This window comes from Danio aesculapii, chromosome 8 (assembly GCF_903798145.1).
Source record: "Danio aesculapii chromosome 8, fDanAes4.1, whole genome shotgun sequence".
NCBI lineage: Eukaryota > Metazoa > Chordata > Actinopteri > Cypriniformes > Danionidae > Danio > Danio aesculapii.
Window position 1 is genome coordinate 7,214,009 of NC_079442.1, and position 21,387 is coordinate 7,235,395.

Here is a 21,387-nt window from a genome sequence, read left to right on the forward strand (position 1 = left end):
CAATTTTGTGGAAAATCTAAAAATTTTAGCAATATTTTGCATGAATTTAAATGTATTATCTTTCCATTTCTAAAGATGTTCTGGGACTACAATATTATTTGAATAAATACATCTGTTTAATAAATCTGTTTTGTTCAAATGCACCAATATATATTACCTATAGTCACTAAGAAATGGATAAAAATATTCATTTTCAAAACGGGGTGTGCACTGTGCACTGTAAATTAATCTTAATTTTTGCAACAAATAATTTTAAGAAAAATTTTAAAACTATATTACAAAAATATTAATAATAATGACAATATTAAAATAAAAAACAATACTAATAATATGAAATAATTATACACAGACTATATTGGTCCAAAGTGAAACTAGCCAAATTTAAACCGAATATAGAGTCTAATTGTGACAGATTAAATATTGAGGCAGCTACACTAGCTCATATGTTTTGGGCGAGTTCAAAATGAAAGGATTTCTGGCAGCTAATATTTACATTTCCCTCTGACACATTAAATACCAATTTAGAACCTGAGGCCATAATTTCAATATTTGGTTTCACACCACAGTCCTTTTGTTTTAATAAAAGTAAGATAAATGTGATTGCCTTTGCTACGCTTTTAACTAGAAGGTTAATCTTGCTAAAATGGAAGGAAAAATTACCTCTAACCTTTAAGCAATGGCTTATGGAAAAGTACGATATACTGACTTAGATCACATAAAGAAGATGGACAACGCAGTTATTTTAGAAGAGTTGAACCTTTCTCTGTTATTTATTTCTTTTTTTCTTTTTCCTTTTGTTTTCTTTCCTGTTTTCTTTCCTAATAAAATAATTACAAAAACTAGTATCATTATTTTATTATTATTATTATGTTTATTTGTATTATTATTTAAGGAGAATGATTTAACAAACAATAAATAAATAACAAATAATAATCAATCTAAAATAATGACAAAAACTATTATTATAATTAGTATTTATTTATCTACCTATTAGGAATTGTCTAATTTTGTTGAAACGAGTTAGTAAATTATTGTTTGCCTTATTAAATAATTTATTAAATGTAAGTATAGTATATTAAAGTTATATATAAAATTATTTTTTCCTCCCAACAATCCAGACCTCATACAAAATAAATTAAACATCTCATTTGTATAAAGAACCAGCTTTTCAGCATTTAATTTGAGTGCAGCACTCATAATGCAAATGAACCATAGAAAACCAAGCTAGATTACCTTGAGAGTTGAGCTCTTTGTAAACTTTCCTGTATTTTTCTGAACTCTTCCCTTTTCCGAGCGCTTTGACGCCACACTGTAAACGCAGTCTGCATTCGACCTTTATCCTGCAGGTGGCGCACTTTCTCCATACATCTCCTTGTGTTCTGTATTTCTACAGCGATGCGTCTCCACTTCCTAAAGGTTTCTGCACAGATTTCAACAACAGCCATCAGTTCCACCTCACCTCAGAAGACACCTCATATTTGTTGTAAAAAGGCTTCAGGCACAGTGCTGTCACTGTCAGGGGCTGTTACTGAACGCTGTCAGTCTTTTTTTTTTGGCTGTGACCTCCACCTACCTGCTAACATCCGTCTGGCAAGCTCCCATGAGGCTCTGAGGCTCAACCTTGTAAGTTTTGTCTTCTGAACATAGCAATGCCAGGAGTGCAGGGTGCGCCTGTGCAGGAAAACAAATGAGGTGGTACTAGCATGCTAATACTGTATTCTACTGGCAACCCCCTATTTGCATTGACACTTTAATCAGAATTTGCAAAATACTAAATTGATTCAGGTGAAGTTGGTTTTATTTTCATTAATTCATTCATTCATTCATTTATTCATTCATAAAACGTGCAAATGTAAAACCCACTTTACCTCAATACAAAATTCGCCCATACTGGTATGGTGTGTATAATTGAGTTAAAGTTGGTTTTATATTCACACAATCAGAATTTCTCCTTAATAATATGATTTAAGAAACGTATCCTCTATTAATTAAATTTAATTCAATTCAATTACTGAATAGTGAAATCCTATTAGCGGCCAATAACTATCAAAGTACAACATTGTTCAGTCAAATAAATAGTGCTAATGTTAGCTAATGCTAATGTAATGTACTTGCATGTGATTTTAGACCATGGTAAACAATATAGGGAGCATTTCATGTTGTGACTGAATGAATGTGCGAATATAAAACCAACTTTGCATCAATTATGGTGTACAGGGTGGCTACTATAACCTTGGCAAGCAGTTGTCAATGGGTCTTCTGGTTTTATTACACAATTCCCTGAAATGCTTGAATCATATTGGTCTGTATTAATGGGTTAGTTCACCCTCATGTCTTTTTTTCAAATATAAATATTGATTGGTGTTGTTCTTTTAAGATATATGAAGGATTAGTTCATATCAAAAAAATACAAATCTGGAGTTAATTACTTCACATTAAGACCCTTTTGTGGACTTTAAACATCTCTGGAGTGGTGCTGTCTGTGGAGAGTCAGAGAGCTCCAGGATTTTGTCTAAAATATCTTAATTTGTGTTCTGAAGATGAACTGAGGTTTGAAACGACAAGAAGGTGAGTAATTAATGACAGTTTTCTTGTTTTTGGTGTAAAGTAATTATTTCATTTTGAAGGCCTTAACCCTACCCCTCATTGAGAAATTTGTAATAAAATGTATGAATGAGATCGTACAAATTAATATGAATTAGCTATTGAATATACAAATAAATTAGATTTGAGAAAATTTGTCCGAGCCTTCGAATGTGAGAAGCAGACTGGCTCTTACCGGCTTAAAAAGAACTGTTTTTCTCTCTCTCTTTTACAAGATTCTGCTCTTTCCTGCCAATGATGGAAAAAGTCAAGAAGGTTGCTCATCTGAATGGACTGCATCAACTTCTCCAGCTTGTTCTGACTGGCTTGAAACTTCCACTTCGTCCATGCTAATGCTAACAAATGCGTGCTAAAGAAAGACACACATCAACAAGACACATTCAAGATACTGCAAATTTTGAGAAAGCAATAAACATAAGGGATACTTGAAAGTAGACACACTAGCAGTGTTTTCATCCAAAGATGCTAATTAAATTTATGCACAAAACTGGAATATCGCATAAAACATTTGCAAATAAAGCACGGTTTCCATCCAACGAGACTTAGCGAACAAAATCGTCACTTCCTGATAAACTACCGTCAAACATCAAAAGAAGAAATTGAAGTTGCTGTGTTTTGAGAAGGCCTTTTTTTTAATATAATATACTTGTGTCTTAGAACTCGTAGATTAAACACACTGTGCGCAGTCATGTCATTGGATATTTATTTCAGAAGATTCGCAATTTCCGCTAATGTTTGACATTTAACAATTGATATAACATTTAAAAATGTTCAGACCTCATCCTCCACCCAAACATACCTGTCACCTTCCATCATTTTTGTCATCACATGATCTGTTGAAGCAAAAATCTCCTCACTTTTTTGATGCGCGTGCTGGACTTTATTCGGTAAATGCGTTTCCATCGTAGTTTATGCGCATTTTTTCTTATCGGATAAAAAGTTTATCCTACTCAATTTTAGCGCATCATTTTTTTATGCACTCCCTCAAAATATATGCGTATCTGGGGTTTCCATCCAGGATTGTTTATACGATATTCTGAAATGCGCATAAATAGGTGAATGGAAACACAGCTATTGACACAGACATTGTGTTCTATTTATACCAGTGCTGATGTGTGGCCAGTTGTTTTCTCTTCCAGGTTGTCATCCACAGGGTTAAGGCTTTACTTTGGAGTCGTCTGTCCCACCACAAGCATGCCCACCTCTCCTGCAGTCTCATAGAGATGCGCTTTAAACACGTCTGTTTCCACAGCAGCCAGTGCTTATATAGCACAGAGAGACTGTCAAGGTGTAAAACAGATACAAACTCATGCAGCAAGAAGAGAAAAATCCAGATACCTTTCCAAGACTGACTCCGGTATTTCTATAAATCATGCAGCCCAGATTCATTACAGTCTACATTTTTGCGAAACAAAATGCGTTTCTCTGGGTATATTTTAAGCGACAAATCCGCTGTTGAGTGCGCTGTCTATATATTTGTCTGCATCACAACTACAACACAATATATATATTAGGGATGCATGCTATATTGTGCTTATTTTTTGTGGTTATGTGGAGTTGTAGGCCCGGATTGGCTAATCAGGAAGACCGGGAGAGTTCCCAGTGGCCCCGTCCGTTTTTTGGTCGCGAGTGCCGGTGTCCCTAGCTGCTTGCACTCTGAGCAATTACACTTTTTCCATTTATTTATTTGACCATAGCCTCACTCTTTTTATTCATTATTTTGCCGCAGCTCCGCTCTTTTCATTTATTTTCTCGCAGCCCTGTGAGCAAAATGCAGCCTGCAGGTTAATGATGATGTAACTATCATTCCACCCCAAACAGCGGCACCTTAGTAAATATAAGAATTTGAATAATTAATATTAATGAATATTACACCTGCTTAACGAAAATCAGATGATTCACTACATTAATAAATCTGACATAATTTGATCAGGAATTTAAAAAAGGGGGACAAAAAGATAGAAAGTAATACTGTGGTTAAAAGAGTCTTGCAGATGACAGCGCAATACTTTTTTCATCCACACGCACTGGCATAATAGCACCATTGTGGTCCAGTGGTCAGCACGTCACAATACGACGTGGCTGACTGAAGTTTGAACCTCACCTGTGTAATTTATTTTTTGTTTTTTCTTCACTTTTAGTGTTAAGACATAAATTACTGTTTGAGTTACTTATGTAGATGTACATATTTTATTTTTATTTTTTGTGTGACCACCGTTACAAAGAACTGGATATCTATAAAGAATTTTTCACAGAATATATAATCAGATATTGCAAGAAAGGACATTGTGATGTTTTAAAGAATTGTGTTGGAGCTTAAGTTCTAAAGCAGCTGTTTCCTTGAAAAAGACCTGGTAGTGTCATTAGAAACTGAATTGGAAATGACGTTATTTTAATATAGTCAGTCGTGAACTGAGGTGGGCCGGTCTAAGGCTTAAAACTCCAGAGTCCCACTCCGGCCCTGCAAAGAACGACACAAAAAATAATCCTATATTCGTTGATAATATGTCACTGTAAGTATCATTAGTGTGAAAAGGGACAATCGTCATTCTGCCCCGTAGTGCTAATTTTACCTAAAAACTGCAGTCAAATGTACTTTGCAAGGATGTGGGCTGAAGCAAATATTTCCAATGAACCTGCAGTTGCATACATAATAAGGAAAATGAGTTAATGCCAAGAACAGGATGGTTCTTACTGATTATGAATCACAGCCGTTCTGAGCATGTGCAGGCTCCTCCAGGTGGAACAGGTGGAGATCACAAGCAAAGGTCTGCTAGGCTGAATGAGTCGCTTTCTTAAGGCATCTGTTTTGCACTCACTGTGGAAATGTCTGCTGTCATATTGATTCTTCCACTGTAACAGAAGCAGAATGATTTGGGTGGTTTATAATACATTAGGACCCCCTGTTCTCTTCCGCACCACACGACAACCTCAAACTGAGTGTCCCTCACACAGGTGAGTGGCCTTGACAAACCACATGTAGAAAACACACTCTTTGAGACACTTGCACTAGTTTTGCACTTTTGCACCAGACATGTACTTACAATGAATCAGTCAGAATGATTTGGGTGGTTTATAATACATTAGAACATACTCTTTTATCCCCCACCACGACAACCCCAAACGGAGTGTCCCTCACAAGGGTGAGTGGGCTTGACAAACCACCTGATGAAACCCTCTTTCCGCTCTCTGAAAAAACATACTTCTTACTAGCACCTAATACTATTAGCATTAACAGTCCCTTTGTATAAAATAGCACTGCTTGATGCGTACTGCCTGTTCTTGTTGAATTGCCAAATGCCTCCTCAATTGTAAGTCGCTTGGGACAATAGCATCTGCTAAAGGACCAAATGTTTATATATGTAATGGAGGCCAGCTAGCGAAGTGAGGTAAACTTCACTGACTGACCTCTAATGGTGCTCTGGAGACAGACGCTAGAAGCCATGGTCTTTAGCCATCTTGTTAGAGCAACCGACTCACATGCAAAGAATCACCAGTTCGATCCCAGCTCAGAGTTGGTTGGGTGCAGTAGGGACCGGTGGGTTACACATGAGGGCTCTTCCGGGATGGGAGTGAGGTTTAGGGGGACGAGTGTAATGGAGACCAGCTAGCAAAGTGCTATGCAGCTAAACCTCACTACTCTGACCTCTAAAGGTTCTGTAGCGACCGACGCTAGATGCCATGGTCTTTAGCCTCCTTGTTAGATCAACCGACTCACATCCAAAGAATCGCCATGCAGTAGGACTGGTGAGCTACATATAAAATAAACTGGGTTGTAGTGTTTGATCCAATCACACACATTCATTTCATGAAGATAATTATTAAACACATTGTTCATAACTGCTGGTTTTGATGTTTTGTTAATCACTAAATAAAGACATAAGAAAATAGAAAAAATTAGATCCTTGCTGCAAAACTAAACTAACAGAAGTCACAGCTGCACATGATAAAACTGTTAAATCTGGAGGCAAAATTCACTAATTTGGCAGCATTGATGCTGAGCTGGATGAGCTTGATTTCCCAGTATGGCCTAGAGGAAGTTGCTAGCCCAACTGAACACCTGTTATAACTCGGTTACTAAATAATTAATGAGGCGGACACTAATTGTTGATTGGAGCACAGACTGCTGAGGTGAAACAGAAGCAGTTATTATTCCAAAAATACAATACAGGGATTAAAGCAGAAAACATATTATTACATTACATGCTAAACATATGTCATTTCATCTTTTATTTACATCAAACAATGGTCGCTCGTGTACTACAGAAAACATCAGCAATGGTAAACACAGACATTAAACCAAAGAGGTTTGTTATCACGACACATACACACACGTCTGTGTTTACCATGGGGTTTACACCAACTATAAGCTAAGATGTGACAAAAAAGCCCACATTAAATGCATACCATGTACTTTTCACCACTAGAGGGCACATGTTCACAAAAAACAAAGGCGTAGTTTGATGATGGCTTGAATGAATGTGGAATCATGGAAATTGTGGTCTTCATTACTTCCTATTGGACTCCTGCAGAAATCTTGTTCATGGGCTACATTCCAATCCAATTTTTTATGCCTTTCATTCGCTAACCTCCCTCAGTCTCACTCCCTCAGATGTACACTATTGATAACATTACACAAGTGTACATTACTGGCAGGAACATCTGGATGGATTTAAATGGAATGCAGTAAACTACACTGTTGTGACGTCATAATCACATTGCATTTTGGGACATACATTCGTGAAAAAATTAGGGCACCCTATGAAAGCCTGGGTATTTTGTAAGGTTTTTAAATATATGGTTATTTAATCTACATTTTAACAATACTGAAAGATTCTATACATTTTTTTTCACTTTTAATTGTTAAGTTATTTCACAAAACAATTAATACAAAAAAACAAAAATTCTATAATTAAGATTTACCATTAATTATACAAAAATGCATACTCTATCTGTGGAAAAAGTTAGGACACCTCACATTTATTCACACTTAAAATGGCTCAAATCACAGGCAGGTGTACCACAACAAGTACACGTTATTAGTAAATTGTTACTCACCATTTGAGGCTTGCCTTTTCTAGTCCTCGGGAATTTATTTTGGTGTGCTGCTGACCGTTGAAGTGTGATTGAGCACTATGGTGAAGGCAAAAGAGCTATCTGAGGCCTTCAGAAGAAAAAAAACTGTAGCAGCCTATGAGTCTGGTAAGGTGGGCACAACATGCCCAGGTCTGGTCGTCCCAGCAAGTTTACCACAAGAGCAGACCGCAAGATGCTAAAAGAGGTCTCCAAAAACCCTAAAATATCTTCACGGGACCTACTGCAGGCTCAGGTAACTGTTGATGTGAAAGTGCATCCCTCTACAATCAGAAAGAGACTGAACAAATATGACTTTCATGGGTGGTGTGCAAGGAGGAAACGTTTGCTTTCTAAGAAAAACATCAAGGTCAGACTGAAGTTTGCCAGAGAGAATAGTGACAAAAACCAGGACTTCTGGAATAATGTTCTTTGGACAGATGAGTCCAAAATTGAATTATTTGGACACCAGAACAGATGACATGTTTGCCGTAAACCAAAGACAGCATTCCAGGAAAAGAACCTCATATCAACTGTGAAACATGGAGGTGGAAGTGTCATGGTTTGGGGTTGCTTTGCTGCAGCAGGACCTGGTCAGCTCACCATCATAGAATCCACCATGAACTCTACAATGTATCCGAGGATGCTTGAGGAACATGTGAGACCATCTGTTTGAAAATGAAAGCTGAAACAAAACTGGACCATGCAACAGGACAACGACCCAAAACACATAAGTAAATCAGCCAAGGACTGGCTGAAAACTAAGAAATAGAGAGTCCTGGAATGGCCAAGTCAAAGCCCAGATCGTAACCTCATTGAGATGCTGTAGGATGACTTGAAACAAGCTGTACATGCACAAAACCCCTCAAACATCTCACAGCTAAAAGAATTCTGCATTGAAGAGTGGGCTACACTTTCTCAGACCAATGTCAGAGACTGGTAGATGGCTACAAGAAACATCTCACTGCAGTTATTTCAGCCGAAGGGGGTAACACTAGCTATTAAGGGGCAGGGTGTTGTGACTTTTTCTTTAGTTAGAATATGCAGTTTTGTATAATTGCATTTACAGAAACTCTTGAATTTTTTTTTCCAGTTTTAATTGTTTAGTTAATCTACCTTAATCTTTCAGCATTGCTAAAATTGAGATTAAACAACCATGTATTAAAAAACCTTATAAAATACCTAGGTTTTAATAGGGGAAATTTTTTCATATGACTGAATAGGTGCTGGAGTGGACAAATGAAGCCGACTCGCTCCCTCTGTCAAAATCAAGGGTTTAAAATTATGTCCATGTACGTTTCCCTAGTTTCCTAGAAGCATGTTTGCTATTTCCTTTAAAAAAAAACACAAACACACAAACAAATTATCCCGGACGAGCCCCCACTTCAGGTTACAAGGTCTCTTTAAGATGGCTTGTGTAAAACAGAGAAAAAGCAACATAAAAAAATTAAGTAAGCTTTTGACCTGCGCTCCCCACCATTCTACTGGCTAACGTTCAATCACTGGACAACAAACTTTGCGAGCTACGTGCGAGCATTTCCTTTCAACGAGAAACAAGAAACTGCTGCATTATCTGCCTCACAGAAACCTGGCTATCTGCGGAGGTACCAGACACAGCTGCTGAACTTTCGGGGTTCTCCGTACACTGCACGGATAGAACGAAAGAACTCACAGGGAAAAGCAAAGGAGGAGGTGTTTGTTTCTTTATTAACAACTTATGGTGTGATGAAAGAAACATACACCCAGTTAGATCATTTTGTTCTCCTGATCTGGAATACCTTATGCTTCGGTGTCGACTATACTGGCTACCAAGGGAGTTCACAGCAGTTATAAATAACCCTTATTTGGATGTGAGCTGAAAAATGTCATTTTTATGTGTCCATTTAAATGTAAATGAGCTGCTTCTTTTGAGAAGATGGCGGAGCCTTTACACACTTTTCTCAAACCTCATGCAGAGAAATATCAAAACTAACACTAAAGCCTTACATGTTCACACCAGAGTCAGAAAATAGCTGCATTTTCATTACCTTTCAAATTGCTACTGGAAATGACAAATTCGCCAAATGCATACACATCCATTCACCAATAGAATGCAATGTGGTTTATCAGACAGTTAAAAACAGAATGTTTTGTAAACTGCAGTGGAAATCTTTAATGTTTCCATGTTTACAGGTTACATGGCATACATAAAAGAGTCATATGATCACTATTTGAAGATGCCGAAGTGTATATTAATGCATCAGATGGATGGATGGATGGATGGATGGATGGATGGATGGATGGATGGATGGATGGATGGATGGATGGATGGATGGATGGATGGATGGATGGATGGATGGATGGATGGATGGATGGATGGATGGATGGATGGATGGATGGATGGATGGATGGATGGATAGATAGATAGATTAATTGCTAGATAGATTTATAGATAATAAATGAATGAATAAGTAAATCAATGAGAATGAATGATCGATTGAACGAACAATTGATTGAATAATAGATAGATGAATGAATGAAAAAAAAGTGAATCAGTGAGAACTAACAAAGAATAGCTTGATTGATAGATAGATTGATAGATTAATGAATGAATCAATGAATAAATGAATCAGTGAGAACGAACAAACAGTTTTATCTTCAAGTTAAAATGGATAGTAGTGGTTTCTTGCACATCCTCAGTAACATTTAAATGAAAACAAATGCAAAATTTTGATTTTCGGCAACACTACGTCCTCATCTGTTTTTTAATTTAGGGCCTCTCTACTTGGGGATACATTAAATTTTGAGAAAAAAATTAGCACAGTGGTAAAAGGTAGTTTCTTCCCGCTGAGATCAATTGCAAAATTGAAACAGTTTCTGCCACACTGTAAATCCTAATAATGGCCCACATCAAACAGCCATTTCTTGCATACAAATTGTCGAAAATCTTGCAATGAGGTTTTCTACTGGAACATAAAACAGGAATTAAATTTACCTTACATTGATGACCTGTACTGTACAGAACTGATTTTAAAATAGCTTTGTGTAAAATGGTTTATCTGGTTGTGTACCAAAATACATTAGTGACTTTCTGATTCCTTCTACTCTGATTCCATCTCACTTAGGTCTAGAAATCAACTTCTTACTGTACCACGTTGTTTCTGTAAAACTAAATGTGGTAAAGCATTTTCAACTGTAGCTCCCAAACTTTGGAATAGTTTGCCTGTAACTCCAGCCTGATCTCATGAGGAAACGCAAGTATTTTACGTTTGATCAGTTCAGTGGCTAATTTGTGAGAACATTTTTGGAAGGTGGCACCCAATCCTGCCCTTAAACCCAACAGTCATAGGGGGATGAGCAAATCACAGTAAATTAGAGATCGTACAAAATCATACGAATTAACCACTATATCAAAAAGTTACGAATTTCTTTGAGACCGTGTTGGTTACTCTGAGATTTGCTCCTTCACTGTCCAGCTCTCAAATCTTAGGTTTTCTTGCTGCTTCTGATTAAGGTCAGTCATCATTTTATAGAATACATTTTTTCTCATTTGATGGATGAGATTTTGACATGGCACACCTAGCAAAGCCTATAAGCGCATCCAGAAAATTTCAGTGTGGGCACAGATTGCCTGAAACTGGGCTGAATGAAACAATTTTCTGTTCACGTAACAAGCTGGTAATGGCTTGAGGCGAAGATGGCATCCATCAATGCTGCCCACCACTTTATTAAAGACCGTGCATGTACTGTAGGTGGTCAGCAGAAGGAAAAGAGATGACCTGTCTTATGAGGCCAGGGATTTTCCTGCTGACATTGTGGATGTTTTGGTGTACAGTGGAGAAGGGGGTGGCAAATTAAGGCCCTGGCAGCAACATGATATAATGTCGCACTTGCCCAACTAAAATTGTTCATCAGTTCATACTAATGCTAACACCTTCAAGTGAATGACCTGCAGATGTGTTTAGACCAGTTAAGTATAATTTCTTTTCTAAATTAATCTTAAAGCAGGGTATATACAGAACTTCTTAAGTTGAATTTAATACATTTTTTTAATAAAAAAATGTTTTAATACCAGCACGACTACAAGCTACAAATGTAGTGGCGTGAATGAAATATCTTTCCAAATGCAATAACATATTGCAGATAACATATACATTTAGGAAAAGCAAAAGCAGAGGGATTAATCAAGACATCTCAATGGGCCTTTGTCCATAGTTTTTAATTAATGCCAAAAATGTCATCAATGTCAATAGCCACTCTTCTAAGAACAGTTCGGTACGGTTATGGTTGTTTCTCCACTGAGCCTGGAACAGCGTGGCTTGATTACAAACTATTCTCGGCACGGTTAGACAATCGTGCTGAACTGTGCCTATAGATTCTGTGTATCAGGGCTCGAAATTAACTTTTTTACTTGGTAACATCGGTGCTCCCAACTTCAAATATTTAGCATCACCAGAAAAAAATTAGGAGCACCCACCAAAAATGAATGAGCACCACTGCAAATTGTATATTAAGGGATTTATTGAGTCCCACTTTATATTAAGGGCTCTATCATACACCCGGCACAATGCGGCGCAAGGTGCGACACAATTGTTGTTTGCTAGTTTCAGCTTGGCGCAAGAGCCGTTCTGACATTTTGTGCCACGCTGTTTAAATAGCAAATGCATTTGTGCTCATATGTGCGCCCATAGGCGTTCTGGTCCAAAAAAGGAGGCGTGTTGAGGTGCATTGCTATATTGAGGAACTTAAAAAGATTGTTCAAAAGACCAGATCACAGCTGGTCTATAGTCCACAGGTCTATATGGTCTATAATACACACAGGATGTACAGCAAATATCTTTACAAATGAAAAAGAATTAAAATATTAAGGATATATATAGGATATAATAAGGATATATATAGGATATAAATATAAAGGATTAAAATATTACAAAACATATTATTTTCTAGCCTACATAAATATAAAAACCATACTTTCATGCCTTCTTCATCTCGGGGGGCTTTTTTAGTATATTCATGACAATTTGCTGTTGTATAATTTTATCATTATTAGCAGTATTATTTATTATATGCATATTTTTATTTATTTGCAAGTTGACATTTGTCCACCTGTCAGGTTTTAAACCATTTGGGGCACAGCATGTGTATTAGGATATAACTATTATTATTATTGTTCATTATTATTAATATTATTATCTATTGTTGTTCATTTATTCGTTTGCTGGAGATTAGAACTGAATTTAGAAATAGTTTTGAAACAAATCTTTGCGCTTAAACTAAAATAATTATGTATAGGCTAATGGATGTCTGTGCGTACAACACGTTTCCCTATCTATGAGAGTGAAAGTGAAAGTAAATAATGAGGAGGCTCATCTCTCATTCTCGCGCTGTAGATGCTCTGTTTAACTGTTTTATTGCTAGTGAAGCGCTCAGTTTTTCCACTTACAAAGTCCGCCATGTAAATAGCAAATGCACCATGGTGCGACGCAACTGACTCTTAAGGGGAATGGGAGATGAGACTCTGATTGGTTTATTCTCAGAACACACCTATAACTCATTAAGAAAATAAGCTCAACCCTGTAAGACCATGCGCCACGGCGCAAAGAGGATTTTTCCGTCCTTAAAATAGCAAAAGTGGATTCTGACACGCCCTTAATGCTTTGGCGCCCTGCACTTTTCACTTTGCGCATGGATCGTCAAAATAGAGCCCTAAGTGTCGCTTATACCTGTGAACTTACACTGTAACTAGATGTATAAGAAGTATGTAACTACAGTGTTTGTACACACTAGTACATAGTATTTACTTGTGTAATACTGGTGTAACTACACACATGTAACAACACACAATATGTGCAAGTTCAAATGTGTAACAGAACATTGGTAACAACACTAAGAAAGTACACATCTGTAACAAGAATTACATAAGTGCATTGTGTAACAACAATATACTTGCAGGTGTTTTCCCACTTCCACACCTGAAAATTGCCGGTAATTTTCCGGAAAGGTCTGTATGTGTAAAAGGGGCTATTGTAGCGAGGACGTAAGTGGCGACGTTTCCTTTAAAAAAGTGCAACGTTGTACAGACACTACAACGTAAATGTGTTTGTTGGGATGATATTGCTCAGGTCCTACTTTCAACATATAAATACATCCATACAAATTTTAGAATAAAGCCCTGCACTTAACACAAATTGAAAATGTCTCTAAAAAATTGGGCTCGAAAATGTAATACATCTCCAGATGAGGTTTATTACTTTTTAATACTTTTTAATGCCGTTAATTTTGGCTAGTTTCCTTTGCTATCTTTTACAACCATGTGGGCACCCTGTAAGGCTGCAGCAGGCTAAAGATATTAAGCCGTGTTCTATCTTCAGGCACTGTGTAATACCATATCGCACCATGATAAACAAGGTTCCATGATTAAATATATAGAATGAGAGTTCCTGGCCAAATCAACCTAGAAAATAGCAAACTTTCAATTTTCAGTGTCTTAGTACACAAAGCATCAACAAAAGGGTCAAGCTTTAAAACGATCTTTGAGCGAAATGCTAATGGTCTAATCCGATTTAATAATTTATGCTAAGCTAAGCTAAAATTGCTCCTGCCAGACCCAGAGATTGGCTGAAAGGATTCAAAAATTAAACTCAATAGTTTAACTCTGGGAGATGGAGATGTAAATTGAGCCTATTTCCAAAAAAGGGGAGTGTTCCAATATTAGCATAAAAACTTGTGCTGAAATAACAATAATTATACTGAAATATATTAAATAATGATAAATAATAAGATGAAGAACATCAGTATCTTTGATTTTTCTTTGTAATTATTTCAATAGTAAATCATGGGTACACAAAGGGAACACCAATAGTTTCCTTGGAATCTGTCAGGTGCAGTTATATCATCAGTGTTTTTCTATTGTAGAAACTTCCTACCTGGTAAAAACTTTGAGAGAGCAGGAAAGCACTTCTCCTTCTCTCCACCGCATCAGTTTGAGCCCCACGCATCTTGACGGACAATCTCAGAACAAACAGAGCTTTGCTTAGAATCGTTCTTCTGTCATGACAGCAGGCTTGGGAGAGTAACCGGAGTCTTTTACACCACATTCTCAGACAGCGCAACTGAAGATGGAGTCTATACAGATCATCACACCTACACATTACAAACAGACACTTACTTAAAAAGAAAATAGTGCCAACAGCAGTCGCAGGATCTTTCAGGGTGTAACCTAATGATGAGCTTAATCTCAATCAAAACACGGCACACAGTTTCTAAAGAGCATTCAATTCCACTCATTTGGTTGAGCTTAAAATTACAAGTCATCATAGTGTTACAATGGTTATTACACGTTCACAAGCACAGATATTGTTCTACCAAGTGTATATTTTCCTTACCTTTGTTCTATCTTCTTTTCACCAAGTTCATCATAACCCTCTGGGGCCACAACAAGCTTTATGAACAAAAGTAAACATGTTAAGTAAAGCTTTACTTTAAGCATAATATGTCTGTAGTCTAAAACGGTATACAGTTGAAGCCAGAATTATTAGCCCCCTGTTTAATTTTTTTCCCAATTTCTGTTTAACGGAGAGGAGATTTTTGAATCCAATTGGATGAAACGACAGCAGCCACAGGACACTATTGGTGGAGTGGAGAGTTTAGATACAGCCAATTATGTGGATGATTTTGAAGGTTTTTTTTCTCCCCATGTTGTCTCCCATCGTGGTACAAACAACACTCTGCTCTGCTTAGTGAGTAACCGGTCTTGGGCTGTAGGGTGATATAGCTGTTGAGCCTTGCTCCATTTATTTATTTTTTTTTCAGTCTGTGATATACAACCCCAAATCAGAAAAAGTTGGGACAGTATGAAAAATGCAAAAAAAAAAGAAAGAGCAGTCTCATACACAGCTTTATAAGTTAAGATCAAAAATTGTACAACCCCAAATCAGAAAAAGTTGGGACAGTATGAAAAATGCAAATAAATGAGAAAGAGCAGTCTCATAGACAGCTTTTAAGATCAAAGTTGCCAAAGTTAAGATCAAAAATTGTACAACCCCAAATCAGAAAAGTATGGAAAATGCAAATAAAAATAAAGTAGTAATTTCTAAATTTACTTTGACTTATATTTACTTGGAGATAATACAACAAACATTATTTATTGTGTTTCTCATGATTTTTATTCATTTTTTTTTTTTAAGTAAACACATATTTCAATTCTAGTTCTTGCAATACATTTTAAAAAAAAGTTGAAACCCATAAGTTTTTACGACTTTGTAGTGTTGCCATTCCTTTTCACAATACTTAAAAGACATTTAGGGACTGAAGACACCAAGTGATGAAGTGTTTCATGTGTAATTTTGTCCCATTCTTCCTGCAAACAAGTCTTAAAGTGGGCAACAGTACATGGTCTTCGTTGTCACAATTTGTGCTTCAAAATAAGGCACACATTCTCTATTAGAGACAGGTTGGGACTGCATAGAGGCCAGTCAAGAACCTCTACACTTGTCCATCCCCCCCAAAAAAATTCTAAATGTCTTCCCATCTTTTTTTTTTTAGAAACATTGTTTTTAAACATTTCAATAATTTTCTCACTTATTTGTTGGCAAACTGGCGATCCCATCTTTGCTCCTAAAGGACTAGACCCTATCTTGCATGCTGATTTTGTACCAAATCATAATTACAATCCCCTATTGACATCACCTGTTTCAAATCGCATCATTATTTAACCAATTTACCGGATTACTAGTCCTAAACTGCTCCTGTCCCAACTTTTTTTTTGGAATGACAGGAAATGATGTACATTAACAAATGAAATAAAGTTGACCAGATGACACATGAAGTTTTTGTGTTCATATTGTCTCCACTGAAATACAAGTAAAAGTAAATTTAGAAATCTCTACTTTCTTTTAGTTTGTGTGTTTTCCATACTCTCCCAAATTTTGATTTGGCATTGTAGAAAGTCAACATACCTGAGCAGAATTCTGAGCTTCTGTTGCACCCACTGCTTTACACTTCACACCAGGTGAATGTTGTTGACTAAGTGTAAGACCCAGGCCATCATCAGATGCTTGTTCATGTTTGCGTGCTCTGCTTTGGGAAACTCTTTGCTTTGTTTGCATAAGGTTCTTTATATCCTTTTTAGGAATCACCAGTGGGAATATTTGACTCGGTCTGTCTTTTTGTTCAAGTGAGTAAATCTCTGTAACCTTATTAAAAGTACATTTGTTGCCATCAGGTCTTGTATCTCTGACAAAATCTGCACTTCGCCCTGTTTTGTTAGAGGTAGGTTCTCTTTGCATCTGACTACAGCCAAATCTTGTATTACAGCACTGAAACAGCTCATTTCTAGGTTGACTATTGATATCTCCAGGAATGTAGCTGTGCTTTTCACTTTTAGCAGGCATTGCGAGAGCGGAAACCGCTGAGGTAGATATAGATAAGCTGGGCGCCTGATGTTCCATAAAAGAGATTGCACGTTCAGTAGTATTGAAGTGTAGCATTGAGCATCGCAAGTTTGCGGACATCCAGGAGGACTGGAGAAGCTCATGAAAGGTACAGGACGAAAGCTTTTCATCTTGCCTTTGAAAAGCAAACGCTTCCTTATGAGGTTTATGAGAAACGTCTGCAGAATTAAAGCCAGTCTGCTGGCTGGCTGTCTTTGAAATTGCAGATAATGAGGAATCTTTGGTAAAATCCCTCTTTGGGGTCTTCCATTGCACACACTTACGCTTGGCTGCCACATCGCAACATCTGAGGGCCGTAGCATTGCTTGGTCTTGTATCTCTCCTGGCATATTTAGAACAACTTGCACTGTCTGAAACCGAATACATGTTCTCGTTTCACACAGTGTGTTGAGGAAGATCAAAAGTGCAGTCTGTTTTCTTGAAGAGCGTTTGCTGAATAAAGGGCTCAGAACCAAACTCTACAGAGGGAAGTCTACTCAGCAGGGTGTTCTTGTAGGAAGTCGTAGCGTCTTTTGGAGCATATGGAGATTCATCTGTGTTTTCCTCAGGCAACGGCATGTTATACAGATTCTTGGAAAAGGTCTACTTAGGTGTCATTTTAAAATAAGGTCTCATTGCATTAGCTCAGTAAAATATTTTGGCTTAAAAATGAAGCCTGCAATCAAAAAGAAAAAAAAACATTGTTGAGATAAAATGTTTATACTACTACATTAGGATAATTATGATCATCATTATAGGCAACAGCTGCTTCGAAAAGTATTTACAAAAAAATCACTCACCCTCAGGGGCAGCGTGTTCTGTTTGCCAACGCCTCCATTTTGTGTCATCTTCTGTTAATGAGCTGTGTAAAATGTGGACAAAACCCCCATACTGAAGAGCACACTGTTGCGAGCTAAGAAGATTAGCAGATTACTGCACGACCAACCTGCTGGGAGGAGCCAGTAAATGAACTCAGTCTTATTGCCAGCATAACAGACAGATGTCTTATTTTTGATGAATATATGAGTGGCAAAAGCACTATGATGCTAAGATGATAAGGGATGTTATCAAGGCATTGATAAGCAGTCAAGTTGATATGAGTGTTTGTTAAACGAACACTCCACTTTTCTTGTAAATAGGCTAATTTTCTATGACTTGAATTTTGAAAGCTTGTCACTTCTGTAGTCACATTCTTTAGCCACTTGCTTGATTTTAGGACTTTCATTTTAGGGGGGCTCAGCTCCTTATAAGGTAAAAAAAAGTGTGTGTGTGTGTGTATATATATATATATATATATATATATATATATATATATATATAGAGAGAGAGAGAGAGAGAGAGAGAGAGAGAGAGAGAGAGAGAGAGAGAGAGAGAGAGAGAGAGAGACAGAGAGAGACAGAGAGAGACAGAGAGAGACAGAGAGAGAGAGATCCTAATATTACATTTATAAGTAGTACTTTAATAGCAATACACTTAAAAATGTTTGTTTAATATGGGTTGTATTCCACTGTATTACATAGACAGGCATAGCCATTTGAGTTCTGTTCAAGCCAAAAGGCTCAACCCACCTTTTTACTGTAGCAAAAACCACTTTCTATCTTCAAGGGCAATTTTTGTTTCCATGTATTAAATAAATAAACTGCCACTTTTCTAATTAAATGACAAACATATAAATAAATATTTTTTAAACTGACAGGTTAATTCACATATTTCACGATCTGAATGATAGTCATTCATTCATTCATTTTCTTTTCGGCTTAGTCTCTTTATTAATCCGGGGTCGCCACAGCGGAATGAACCACCAACTTATCTAGCACGTTTTTACGCAGTGGATGCCTTTCCAGCCGCAACCCATCTCTGGGAAACATCCACACACACACTCATTCACACATACACTTATGAACTACGGACAATTTAGCCTACCCAATTTACTTGTACCGCATGTCTTTGGACTGTGGGGGAAACCGGAGCACCCGGAGGAAACCCAAGCGGACATGCAAACTTCACACAGAAACACCAACTGAGCCGAGGCTCGAACCTACTGCGCCACTGCGTCCCTGCCTGAATGATAATAATAAATAAAAGTGTTTTTTTTTAAACTAGACAACACTTGATGTTTCTATCTGTCAGGGACGGTTATAACGAGTACATTCTCTAAGTGGTTCTGTCACTGTTTAATTCTTTCTGTGCAAGACTGTATGGTATAGTTAATGCCACAGGAACTGTAAAGTGTTTAATATTGGTAGTTCATTTTGAAATAAAAATAGCAAAATGTTCGTTAAGAGTTTTCGCTGGAGGAAACAGCTATGCTGATGAGGTGAACGCCGAGAACACCCGACTGCTCCTCTGTGACATTGTCAAATAACAGCAGATGAGCAGATATTATAACAATTTATCGATAAACACACACCTCGTTCTCTCGCTGTCCACGGCTGTGGTTTGCGGATCAAATGAAAAGCAAAAGATGAGGAGGAGCCGAATCTGCAGCTGTTTCATATCAAATTTAAAAGGGACTCAGGCAATAATTTACTGAACAGTTTATGAGCTAATCGCAAAAGTTTTAGGGGGGCTGAGTAGAAATATAGGGGGGCTACAGCCCCCCCCCTAAAATAGGCCTTGCAACGCTCATGGTGCTGGGTACTGGCTAGCCAGCTAATCCAGCTTTGTAGTACAGAACCCTGAACTTATGTAAACAAATATGCAAAAACAAAATCATACTACATATAATTTATTATGCACAGTTGAAGTCACAATTATTAGCCCCCCTTAGCCCTTTTTTCAATATTTCCCAAAGTATGTTTAACAGAGCAAGGAAATTTTCACAGTATGTCTGATAATATTTTTTCTTCTAGAGAAAGTCTTATTTGTTTTATTTCGGCTAGAATAAAAGCAGTTTTTAATTTTTTATGAACAATTTTAAGGTCAAAATTTAAGCTAATTTAAGCAGAATTTTTTTTCAACTGTCTACAGAACAAACCATTGTTATATAATAACTTGCCTAATTACCCTAACCTGCCTAGTTAACCTAATTAACCTAGTTAAGCTTTTAAATGTCACTTTAAGCTGTATAGAAGTGTCTTGAAAAATATCTAGTCAAATATTATTTACTGTCATCATGGCAAAGATGAAATAAATCAGTTATTAGAAATTAGTTATTAAAACCATTATGTTTAGAAATGTGTTGAAAAAATCTCTCCGTTAAACAGAAATTGGGAAAAAAATAAACAGGGGGGCTAATAACTCTGACTTCATGACTTACATATAATTTCTAATGTTTTATATTTGAAATATATTTGATTTTATTTTTATTTAGTATTTAAACTGTTACAATGAATGAATTCAACCAAAAAAAAAAAAAAAAAAAGCTGGGCACATTCTAGATAAAACCGGGGAATATGGATGGTTTATGTATGGGGATAAAAGTGTATAACACTTTAATCACTTGAAACCCTCTTTTTGTGTTTACATAATGCAATTTATATTCTATATCTATATCTATATATATATATATATATATATATATATATATATATATATATATATATATATATATATATATATATATATATATATATATATATATATATAGCCTCAAGATTGCTGGCGGTCAGTGTTGGGCATGTTACTTAAAAAAAAGTTATATGTTATAGTTACTAGTTACAGTACTTCTTACAATAGTAACCGAGTTAGTAACCGAATTAAATCATTCCGAAAGTAACTAATCACCAGGGAACGCAGTTATTGCACTACGTTTTAAAAGAAAAACATGTCAATAAAAAATTACAAACTGTACATATGTTGAACAAAATGAACACTAAACTAAATAAATTATTATTATAAAACATTTGCCACTATTCTATATTATATTCATGTTGCTGTGGGACAATGTGAGAGTCACCTATCAAATTACCAGTTATGGAAATGAGATTGTAAAGTATGTATCAAAATATACTGACATGATTGACTTGTTTTCTACTATTGAATATTCCCACATGTCAGAACAGCACTAAACTACCTTCAGTTGAAAAGTAGTATTCCTTTGAAAGCGTCACCTGCATTTTAGCGAATCATTATCAGTTATGTGGTTGTCCTACCCCTACACACAAAGACATGACAATGGATATTATTGGTTGTGTGCCCCTCCCGTAAACATACATAAATACATACATAAAACACATACATCAGAGCAGAAATATTCATCACCTGATTAGATGAATTCTACTGGATTTCCAGGAGGTGCTGTGCTGCTTTATTTACTGGCTCACCTGGAAATAAAGCTGTCATAATGCAAAATCCC